An 11,562-nucleotide genomic window follows, 5' to 3' on the forward strand; every position below is an offset into this window, starting at 1 on the left:
AGTGGGTAATTTTCGCTGCCGCGGGGGTGCGCTGACGGCGGTAAAAAACGTCAACGAGCCGCTTCGCACGAAAACAGCTGTTCCACGCCTTGATACTGTTTTCTTACGCGGCGTCGAAAATCAAGGTACTGTGTGGTTGTTCCAAGTGCGGAGAAAAATGTGAATGAAGACAGTGAAGGCTACGTGTCTGCTGAGCAAACTTGCGAGGAGCGGTTGGCACGAAATCGGCGAAAACTGCTTGAGGTAAGCCTGTGTTGGTAGGCGCGTACGATCGATGGCAAAAGTGTCAAAGGGTGGAGTGTTGCAGTATCTAATGTTTGGTTCTCTGTCTGTATTCCCATAGGAAATAGAAGACGACCATGAAGTGCGATTTGTGGGGAAAAATAAATGATGTACGCTCGCATATGCGTGTTTTGTTTATATGTATAGCTGCGGCAAAGAGATGTAACGAAAACGACCGCGGGAACAAACAAAGAAGAGAAAAACGGTTAGGCGGACAGCAGAAAGTACATTTCCCGACCCTGTTTGTTTCCGGACGGAAGCCTAAATGCTCGCATTAAAGCGATAGTCGCGAAAAATAATGTTCGGAATACAGCACGCATACGCTCCCTCTCGTAAAGCGACTACCCCGACACCAAGCTGTGTAGTCCGCACTATTGCCTGTTTACAGAAAGAACTCCCCGCTATTCCCTGCGGAAGTTGTTTGATATCTCTGAAATCTAGTCTGCGATGGCGCCTAAGAGACCCCGCATGTCCGCTGCCCAAGAAGAGATGCTGCTCGATTTTTTGGAGCAGCACACCTTCTTGGCGCGGGCCTCGACGGAGCTCTCAAATTCCATCACCGCGGCCCGCAAGCGCGCTCTCTGGGACGAGCTTGCGGATAGCCTCAACCGATTGGGACCGGCTGTCAAGACTGGCGAGCATTGGCGGCAGTCTTGGCGGTAAATGTGCTGCCACACAAGGGCGGAGCTGGCAAGTCTGCGGGCCGGCCAAGGGTGAGCCTGTCAACAGTGTTGGTCTATGGAATGCCGCAGTAACGTGTCTTCGCATTCTGTCGCAGGGGCACCGGAGGTGGCAAGCTGCCTGGCTCTGGGGGCCGCATTATACAGATCTTGGGGTGGGCCAGTGCCAAGGGCGTGGGGAAACCCAGACAACACAAGTACATCCTCAGGACGTCCTGAGGATTAATTTTTGAGGACATTGTGTTGTCCTGAGGACGTCCTCTTCTAATCCTCAAAAGGTCCTCATTTAGTCCTGTTGTCCGGCCTCAGTATGTCCTCAGGACATCCTCAGATTTCCTCTGGAGGACTTTCTCAGTCTGTTTTCAGGACGTCAGACGATGATGTAGCCCAGGGAATGTGAGTCATTGTTTTCTTAATTATTGTAGGCAGTGTGCACAGGGGTTGTGAAACTGCTTTCTTCGTGCTTCTTTTGTCTAGTATTTTGGCAAACAAATTTTGCAAAAGTTTCGCATACTCAACAAGTAACTGGTTTATTCACCATATTTGTTGGCAGTTACAGGTTATTCTACATGCAATATTTTCCTACAGCAATGACTATATAACTCTCACAGGAGTTGAACTCTGTCGCCTCAGCGGAATAGCCAATCCAACAAATTTCCCAAAAATTTGCACACTCCAACCCCATCAGAAGCATTGCAGTACATGTGACCAGGTTTGCAAACCAAAATAACTTAAGATATCTCCTGAAGGCACACAATATTTTCAGCCAGAATGGTTTCCTACATTACATCTCTGTTGTACACAAGTATCTTTTTATAAACCTGAAGTTTTTACGAAATGAAAGCCGAGTGCGAGAGATAAAGCTGGTTTCATCTCAGTTCAATGCCACAATGTTGTCCTGAGATAGGACGTTTGTAGGACATTTTAGAAATTTTCGTCCTTGAGTCGTTCCGCGAAGTACAAACTGAGGACATCCTGATGAGGACATTTTGCCGTGATGCCCTCAAAAAGTACTCAGAATGTCCTGTTCGGGATGAGGACGTTTTGACCATTTGAGGACGTCCTCAGGACGTTTGGTGTTGTCTGGGAAGCTTATTTCCCCATTGCCAGGCGACAGGTGCGTTTGCAATGTTGTAAAAGACTCGTAGTGAGGTTATAGACGTTTTCACAGTTTCCTGCTTGGTGGTAATGAGGGATTCTTTACTGTTTCACAAAGTCATGTGCTGCGAACAATGTACCATCAAGATGAACTTCGGGATATGCATGTGTAAACGTGCGGCGGTTTGCCTTCTCGCAGGCCCAGCCTCCTGCAGCAGCAGCATCAGCTCCACCGCCGCCGCGACCCCCAGCAGCAGCAGCACCACCACCACCATCACCACCGCCACCAGCGGAAGCAGCGGCAGCAGCAGCAGCACCACCGGCGCCACCCTCCGCAGCACCACCACCTCTGCTGCTACCATCCCCTGCAACACCAGCAGCACCACCACCGCCGCTGTCTCCATTGTCAGCGGGTAGGTGAACCATTTCATCAATCACCTGTATGGCTAGTAAGTTGTGTGTATTGTTAGCGTCTTGTGTGGATTTGAATATCATGGAACAGATGAGCCTGAGGTAGAAGAAGTTAAATCCTATGAGAAGGATTTGAGTAGTCTGAATGCAGAAATTGGAGGTTGCATATGCAGTTTCCACATTTGATAGTGATGTTTTTGTTCTGCTCCTAGGGATTTGCTAGTTCTCGTAGTGCCGCAGATCAAGTAGGTGTTCATTTTACTATGGTGCACTGCACACTTCGGTGCAACTGTCCACTGATAAGTTGTGCTGTAATGCTTTTATGCAGACGACAGCATGAGCAGCATTGATAGTGTGCTGCTGGGGGACCTCCTTGCTGAGGAGCTGAGCGAAGAAGCCGGTGAGTCAGCCTGCAAATATGTAGCCTCTTTAGCAGCCGAGTTGGAAGCTGCTCGGCCTCAGTATGATTTGCAGAGCAATATGTATAATCAAAATCATCCAACAGTGGTCGCAAAACTCTCCTGTACATCAGGCACTGGAGCTTGTGCAAGTTTTGTCCTCTTGCAGTGGGGACTGTGATGGCACCCATTGGTGTAATCAATGCGCACAGCTACAATGGCACGTTCGTTACATCACTGACAGCGTATGCATGTGTATGGGCCTGTTCGTGTGTATTCATGTCCACAGTTCTCTCAAACATGGTACAGATCAGTTTGCTTATTCAACAGTGTACCGCAGTGAGTAATATGTGCATGTTCCCCTCTGACAGCCCCCCAGCAGCCACAGCTGGGGCCAAGCTCCGTGAGAAGGCGCCCGCCTCGCAACAGTAGGCGGGCGGAGGAAGATGCCGTGGAGCAGCTGCTGCTGGAAACTCGGCACAGCGCTGACCTGGCGGAGGCGCGAAACCGCCAGGACGCCGAGTTCCAACAGCGGCTGCTCGACACCATGGAAAGGCTCATTGAGAGCAACAATCAGGTATGTGCAGACAAAATGTTCGCATTTTTACACAGAAATATAACATAATGCATGGGTATTCAATTTTGATAATGCCTGATTGTTGTGCTCACGGCCATGCCTTGGCTCCCTTGCAGCGCTGCAACACGCTGCCGCATTCCACTCAAAGGTGAAGCTTAAGCATCTGTCAATTTTTTTTACGTTTCGCGTCGTTATTTCGCACAGTGCGTACCCTTGACACGATTTCCAGAGCCTGGCGTTCTGTCGCTGCCATATGGAACGCACGCGTGTGGGGCTTGGCCGCACCATGTTTACCGTGGAAGTGAAACCAGCCCTCTTCAGTCACTCGGGGTAGTGCAGTTCAAGCTCCTTTCCTTTGCAGGTGCAGACAGCAGCGACTGCAGCAACCGCTGCGCAAACTGCCGCCATGGCAGATGTGGCAGCCATGGGCGTCCGGAGGGGGGGGCAAGGGGGGGCGGCTGCACCCCCCTGGAAAATCACTCACTCGAACCGTGAGTGATGGCCGCACGTCAGGGGCGGCGGTGCGCTCAGCCAAAAGAGTAAAAGCGGCCCTGCTTCCACGCTTTGGGTCACATCTGCAAAGTGCCGCGTCCGGGGACGCGTCGTTGCAGACATACAGCGGCACCGGCGAGCATGTGTTTCGAGCCGTCTTGAGATGTGTGCCTGTTTCTTTGATCTCTAGAGAGATAGCGACACGGAGGCAGACAGTGCACACCCCGGCCACCGATGAATTCTTCAGGAGGGAGGGACAAATCAGCCGTGTCCATCCCCGCTTTGTCGGACTACTCAGGGGCAAGCGGGCGATGAGTTGGCGCCGCCGCCGCTCGCTGTCTCCTCCGATCCACGGGAGAGCGCAGTTCGGTACAAGCGCCGCTTTCAGAATTTTCGGCAAAGGGGATTAGCTGCTTTTGTTCACGGCGACGCAGTCTCCAGAGGCGCCCCCACACCAGCGTTCCTTGCGTCTTCTCCGGAAACCAGCGCCTTTGGTCAAGGCAGCCCGATGGCGCCTGCCTGGCTCGCCTGTCACCTCTGGCTGGGCCTCAAATCCCAACAGCGCCCATGTACTGTGCGATGTCAGTGCATGGTAAAGAGACCGTCCGTCCCTCATAGCCTGAGTCGTTTTGGGGCTCTGAACCTCATAAAAACACACAAAACAAATTTTCCGACCGGAGTGGCGAGTGTCCCTTCCCCTCGGAAGTCGCGCGGCGTTCCTTGCGTGTGCGCGCCTCTTTGTTTGTGCTTCGGTGTTTTTAGTGGCCGGTTGTCAACGAAGCTGAGAACAACCAAGACAGCGGACGAGAAAACGACGAGCGGCGAGTAGTGTGTGTGCAAATACTCGACTGTGCGGTTGCGCGAGCAAGATGGAGCGAGGTGTATGAAGCTGCGAGCGTGCATTTATCTTGTAAATAAGTTTTCGCTGCATACATAGTCATTTTTTGTTTTCAACGTACGCATTCAACCGTTTTTCCAATCAATGTGTATATATTTTTAACACTACCAACCCCGAGGAACTCCATAGCCAGCTTTGTCTCGCGCGGTCCCGAATGATGGATATTCAACGCTTCTTCAAGCGTCAGCGGTTGTCTGACGAAGCATTATCCAAATGCGCCCCTGCAGATTCTGGTGTGACATGTGACAACGGTGTAGCATTTGAACAGAGTGATGCAAGCTTTTATCACCGGACAGTAGCTGATGTCGTCGACTCCATGGAAGGGACTCTGTCAACAGTGAGTTCAGGTGATGCAGCAGGCCGAGATGATTCCATTTCTCCTTTCTTGGGATTCAAGTCCGGATTTGACCAGAGCGATGCAACCTTTCATCACCGGACAGTAGCCGGCGTCGTTGTCTCCATGGAAGGAACTCCACCAGCGAGCTCCGGTCACGCAGTAAGCCGAAACGATTCCCTTTCTCCTTGCTTGGGATCGAAGTCCGGAGACAACATCAAGAAAACAAATAACTTGCCTCAAGAATATGACTTAGGAGAGTTTCTAGGCAAAGCTAAACTCACTGGCATACCGGACTTTTTGAAGTTACGTCTTCTTACTAAGCCATGGTCGCCAAATGTCACATATGATTTTAAGAAGGATGTAACACCTGGAAAGAGGCCTTTTCGACATCAGTGGCTGGGAGATTACGCCCCCTGGCTTGCGTACTCAGCGACAGCGAAAGGCGCCTTTTGTCGTTTTTGCGTCATTTTTCCTCCGCGTGTTCACCGGGGTACTCAAGGTAGTTTTATCGTGCGCGCTTTCAGTAACTACAGAAAAATGCACGAGGCGTGCAGGGATCACGTAAAATCCCAATGGCACCAGGAGGCAATGACGGCCTCACAGAACTTTATGGATGTGATGAAAGGCAAGCAGCTACCCGTTGTACAGCAGCTGAACAGAGCACTGCACGCGCAAGTTGAAAGGAACCGTGAGAAACTATTTCCAATAGTTTCCACCATTGTCTTTTGCGCGACGCATGACTTGCCGATTCGCGGCAAGCAGTCCGATAGTGGAGTCTTCAATGATCTGCTTGACTTTCGTGTAGAAGCTGGAGATACTCTACTTCAGGAGCACTTCGCTTCTTCTGCTGGCAATGCCAAGTACACTTCTGTCCGCGTCCAGAACGAGATCATCACAATCTGTGGCGACATCCTGAGAGAGCAGATAGTTACCGAAACTAACAAAGCGTTTGCTTTTTCCGTTCTTGCTGACGAAACTGCAGATATTTCAGGAAAAGAGCAGATGTCTATAGGCGTTCGCTTTATTGACAAGGCGGAAGTCGAAGTGTGCGTTCGAGAGCAGTTTTTGGGATTTGTAGAGCTGGAGCAATTAAACTCCGCTTGCATCGCCGCGGCAATCTTGAAGCTTTTGACGAATGTCGGACTGATTCTTTCGAACCTCGTTGGACAGGGGTACGATGGATGCTCTACAATGGCTGGAAAAGAATCTGGAGTGAACAAAATTATACAAAAACAGTTCCCGAAGGCACTATTTTTCCACTGTGCAAGTCACAAACTAAATCTCGTCATCAACGATTTGAACGACGTCTCTGAAATTCGAAACACAATTGGGATAATCAAACAAACCATAAACTTCTTCCGCGAGAGCGTGCTCCGGAGAAAATTGGTGCCCAACATTCCGATGCTGTGTGAGACAAGATGGTCTGCAAAGTACAAGTCTATTAGGATCTTCTCTCAGCATTACGTGGCCATAGTCGAAGCACTCGAGCAGCTCGCGTCCACGGAATCATGCTCGAACGCTGCAACTAGACAACGAGCTCACATCCTCTACTGCGCAACAACAAGCTCATCTTTCATCGTCTGCTTGCATATTGTAGCGAAGTACAGCGCTCGGCTCGAACCAGCTACGAACATTCTGCAAGGTGTATCCATGGACTTCCATTCTGTGCATGGCCACATCACTGAGCTACAACGTATTTTTCGCGGCCACCGGACAAACGCTGTAGAGGAGTTCTCTAACATCATGAATGCAGCAAGGGAGGCAGCCAATCACTTAAATGTGGTGATATCTGTACCAAGACAAGTCTCTCGTCAGGCCCACCGAGACAACTACGGGATTCAGTCGCCAGAGGAATACTACCGTGTGGCAATATATGTGCCGTACTTGGACTCCCTCACTGCTTCTTTAGCTCGGCGCTTTTCTGAAAGCAATGAGAGGAGCTTCAAACTTCTCCAGCTGCATCCATCAAAAATGAAGCACTTGAGCCGTGTTGAGTTCGCTGTTCTCGCCGAAGAACTCCAGTGCTTTTACGGCATCGACAACTTCAAGGAAGAGGCCATCTCTTGGTACGAGATGTGGTGCAACAAAACTGGGGACCCATCAGAAATAACTTACTGCGAGCTTCTACATCAGGCCAAGACATTCTTCCCTGGTGTTGCAAAAGCCATTGAGGTGGCTCTGGCTTTGCCAGTTACTACCTGTATGGTCGAACGCTCCTTCAGTACAATGAGGAGAGTGAAAACGTGGCTACGCTCAACGATGACAAACGACAGACTGGACGGCCTTTGTATGATGAGTGTGCACCGAGAGCGTGTAATGAAGCACAGAAATGAATTTATCACCAGTGTCATCACGCAATTCGCCCAGAAAAATCCGAGGCGTCTACAGTTTCTGTTCAAGGAAGACTGACTGAGTGACTGTCGTTGCGTGTTTGTGAACATATTGTGCTGTGTGCTGGTCATCAATCCGGGTGTGTCGAGAACCCGTATGCAGCAAGACTGAGCACTCTTCTCCACGAAGTGATAGTATCTTTTTGCATTTTTATTAATTTTAATTGTTTCTTCGTTGATAAACTCCAATGTAACTCTCCTAGCCTCGCTTTAATTTGCTGTTTGTAATTTTTCTTTCATGTGTGTATTTTACTTATTTATTTTATTTGTATATAAATAAATAAATTTACTCCGCAAATAGTGCCTTTTTGCTACGAACATACCCCCCCCCCCCTCCGGCGCCAACAACCAATGGGCCCCCCCCCCCTGCAAAAAATTCTGCGGACGCCCTTGGTGGCAGCTGCGATGCGGCAGGCGGCAGGCGCACTGCAGCTGTCAGCAACGGCCACACAGCAAATGGCAGCTGCTGTTGCGGAGTCACGTGGAGAGGAGTCGGCCCGACAGCACCTGCTTGCTCAGTGTGTCGGGCTACTCACCGTGCTAATCCGCAACCGCACACAGTCGCCGGACGCATCCGTGTAATTTTTTTGTTCATCTTTTTTATTGTTAACCTTCTGACATGCACACACTGTGTGCGTTTAATTCTTTTTGTTTCCCACTAGCGCCAGGCGCAGAAACTGCACGTGTATTCTCATTTTTTCCTTCCAAGCTTTTAGCAGGTGCAGAAACTGGTCTCAATTCCCTTTGGTTTAGTTGCGTTCTGCCAGGTGCTCAAACTGCGCTGTGTATTCGTATTTCTTTTTTTTCCTGCCGTGTGCCTGGTGTAAAAGCTGTTCTGCATGCAACTATGTTGTTCGCAGGTAATTTTCCCTGCCGTTTTCTTCCGTCACGCGTACATTTCATGCGTGCACCTGCAGCTGTGATGCTCTCATTTCGATTTATAGGCATAACAATTTGTTGTTTTTTTCTATTGGTCTTAACATGTCGTAGCAACATGTTGTGTTTTGCACGCTGATGTGCGCTGCCGTCACTCGGAACACTAGTGCAGTCTGAATTTTTATATATGTAAACACGCCTGTCATAGGCAGGATGCAGCCATGCAACAATCATTGAACTGAAGTAGTCACATGCCTTTATGCTGTATCATCCGTTATATGGAAATTTTTCTTTTGCAGCATCTCTGATAGGTAAATGTTGTTTGCATTGTTCCTGCTGTGTCATCTGTGATATGTAGATGATTTTTACACTGTTCATACTGCAGTATCTGCGATACGCATATGCAAATATTTTTTTCATTGTCCCTGCTGTATCATCTGTGATATGTAGATGTGGTTTGCATTGTTCATGCTGAATCAGCTGTATTATTAAAATGCGTTTCTTCTGTGTTCATGCTGCAACATCTGTGGATGTTTTTGCATTCAGGTTTTTGTAGTCCTGCTAAATCTACTATGACCACTGTCCAATGCAACAGTAGCCCATTGTTCTAGTCGTGTTTCATATTTTACCGCAGCGATGTACGAATGTGCCTCTCTGCTTGCGCAGCATGTGTCAGGCTTGTGATACCACTGTACGACTGATCTTTTCTGTCGTCTCTGTGTGGCACAAGTTGCGCATCACGAGGCACTACTGAATGCGTTACATCTGTGTCAATTGCATTGTATGCAGTACACTCAATGCTTAAAGATCGAAATGGGTGCCATGCTGTCTCTAAACGGTGAAATGTGCACGCTGAATACATGCGATGCAAAACAGTGTGTGTGGGGTCTTCCTCTTCCAAAAAACACCAAGAGCATTTATGCAGTGCCACGCACATGAATACACACATAGGTGGTGAACACAAGCAACTGTTTCATACTGCAAAGTGACGTCAGCAAAGAGTCAGGTGGTTACACACATGAATACACGCATAGGTGGTGACCACAAGCAACTGTTCCATGTTGCAAAGTGACGTCAGCAAAAAGTCAGGTAGTTAAGCACATGGATACATGCATAGGTGGTGACCACAAGCAACTGTTCCATGCTGCAAAGTGACGTCAGCAAAGAGGCAGGTGGGTTGACGCGAGCAACGATGAAGGAGAGTGCATGAAGACGCGGTTGACTTGCCGGACGAGCTGTTCCAGCGTCTTTTTCGATTGGAGAAGCAGAATGCGGTGTGGCTGTGCGGCGAACTCACCGATGAACTGGCAGTTGTGAGTGCGTTGTCGGTGCGGCGGCAGGTGTTGTGTGCACTTTGGTTCTTTGCCACCAGCAACTTTCAAGCTCCTGTAGGTAACGAGGTGCACGTCGGCATCGCACAACCGACGTTGATCCCTGCTACTGCGCTGGCTGGGACTGCTGCCAAAACCGCCAGCGTACCATGCGGAGATAGTCCAGCCTCTGGCGGCGTGTTCTCCGGAACAGGTCTACGACCCTGCTCCTCATGGCTGCACCCCGCAGGTATGTCACACGAGTTCCTGTACCATGTAGGTAGCCGTCTGGCAGAGGCGGTCCATTCTCGTCCGGGCCAGTGGCATCCTCCTCGTCTGCTGGAAGGGGGGCACCCAAACAGAGGTTGTGCAGCGCGGCACACGCTGCGATGATGCAAGCCGCTCGCTCCGGCTCGTAATGGAGCGTCCGGTACCTTTGCAGGCACCGGAAGCGGCTCTTGAGCACGCCGATGGCGCGCTCAACCACTGATCGCATGGAGGCGTGTGCCGTGTTGTACAGCCCCTGTGGAGACGCAGTGCTTGGGTGGCCTGGCACCGGTGTTAGAAGCCATGGCTCCAGCGGATAACCGCTGTCCCCTGTGTAACCAACAATGACACACAGTTAAACATGTCCTTTGTCGGCGCAGAGTTCAACACCATTAAAGCAAGTTCTACAGTACAATGCAACATTCCCATCGTGTAGCTCAGAGCCACATTTTGAAATGCCTGATATTCATCGACACGAATACAATGCATATTTGAGATTTTAAAACACCTGCTGCTGCAAGAGCAGCCTTGTAACTTATAGTGTGCTACGTTTTGCTACACAGCAGACACCCTGTGCCTTGATTTAAATTGCTCTGATAATACAGTACACTCCAGCAACGCTTTATATGGCATGTGTTCGGCGTGATAATAGTAACATACAGACTCCTCGGACAAGGCGCGCATATCGTACTACACCGCGTCGTCAAAACACTAACTTACGGGACTGATTCTTTTAGCTTCAATACATGTGATTTACTGAACAGCGCTGTGTGTAAGCGGGATGGCCCGATGTTTCACAGGGCTTTCTTCTGCTTACCGAGCAGAAACTCTCCTTCGTCTAGTAGCCCTCCCTCGACCTCTCGGCGGATCCACGAATACCGCCACACGAAGGCATCGTGGCAAGATCCCGGGCAGCGGGGGTCGATGGCCAGGATGCGCATGTTGGCGTCGCAGATCTGGAACATACAGTAAAAATTCAGTCGTGAACTTCCACTCTCAAGGCCCGAACTTGTAGCCGAACACATGTGAGCAAGCAGAGGCCGAAGTGTACTCACGATCTGTACGTTCAGGGCGTAGTACCCCTGCCGGCTCCAGAAGGCTGCCCTGTGGGCAGCATTGCCCCGTGGCGCCTTGATGGCAACGAGTGTGCCATCCACACACCCGACGACGCCGGGGATGCTGCCGTTGCGAAGGTAGCCCTCCTTCGCCGCCGCCTTCTCAGGGCTCACAGGGAAGTGAACCCACCCCTTCTGCGCGCCAACTTCGCATATCGCCGCCGCCACCCGTCGCACGCACTTGCTCACCGTCGGTTGTGCGATGCCGACGTGCGCCTCGTTACCAACGGCAGCTTGAAAGCCGCCGGTGGCAAAGAACCGAAGTGCACACAGCACCTGCCGCTGCACCGACAACACACTCGCACGCACACCTCCCAGTTCATCGGCGAGTTCGTCGCACAGCCACACCGCAGTCTGTTTCTCCAGTCGAAAAAGACGTCGGAACAGCTCATCCGGCAAGTCAAACGCGTCTTCATGCACCCTCCTTCGCC

At 50.4% G+C, this 11,562-nt stretch overlaps 1 pseudogene; it reads left to right on the forward strand.

Annotated features, from left to right (window-relative positions):
• Positions 1-729: 729 nt before the first annotated feature.
• On the forward strand, positions 730-8,709 carry LOC149357274 (uncharacterized; annotated as a pseudogene).
• The last annotated feature ends 2,853 nt before the right edge of the window (positions 8,710-11,562 follow it).

The sequence above is a fragment of the Amblyomma mixtum genome, chromosome 3 (genome assembly GCF_055824585.1).
Source record: "Amblyomma mixtum isolate Tamu chromosome 3, ASM5582458v1, whole genome shotgun sequence".
Lineage (NCBI taxonomy): Eukaryota > Metazoa > Arthropoda > Arachnida > Ixodida > Ixodidae > Amblyomma > Amblyomma mixtum.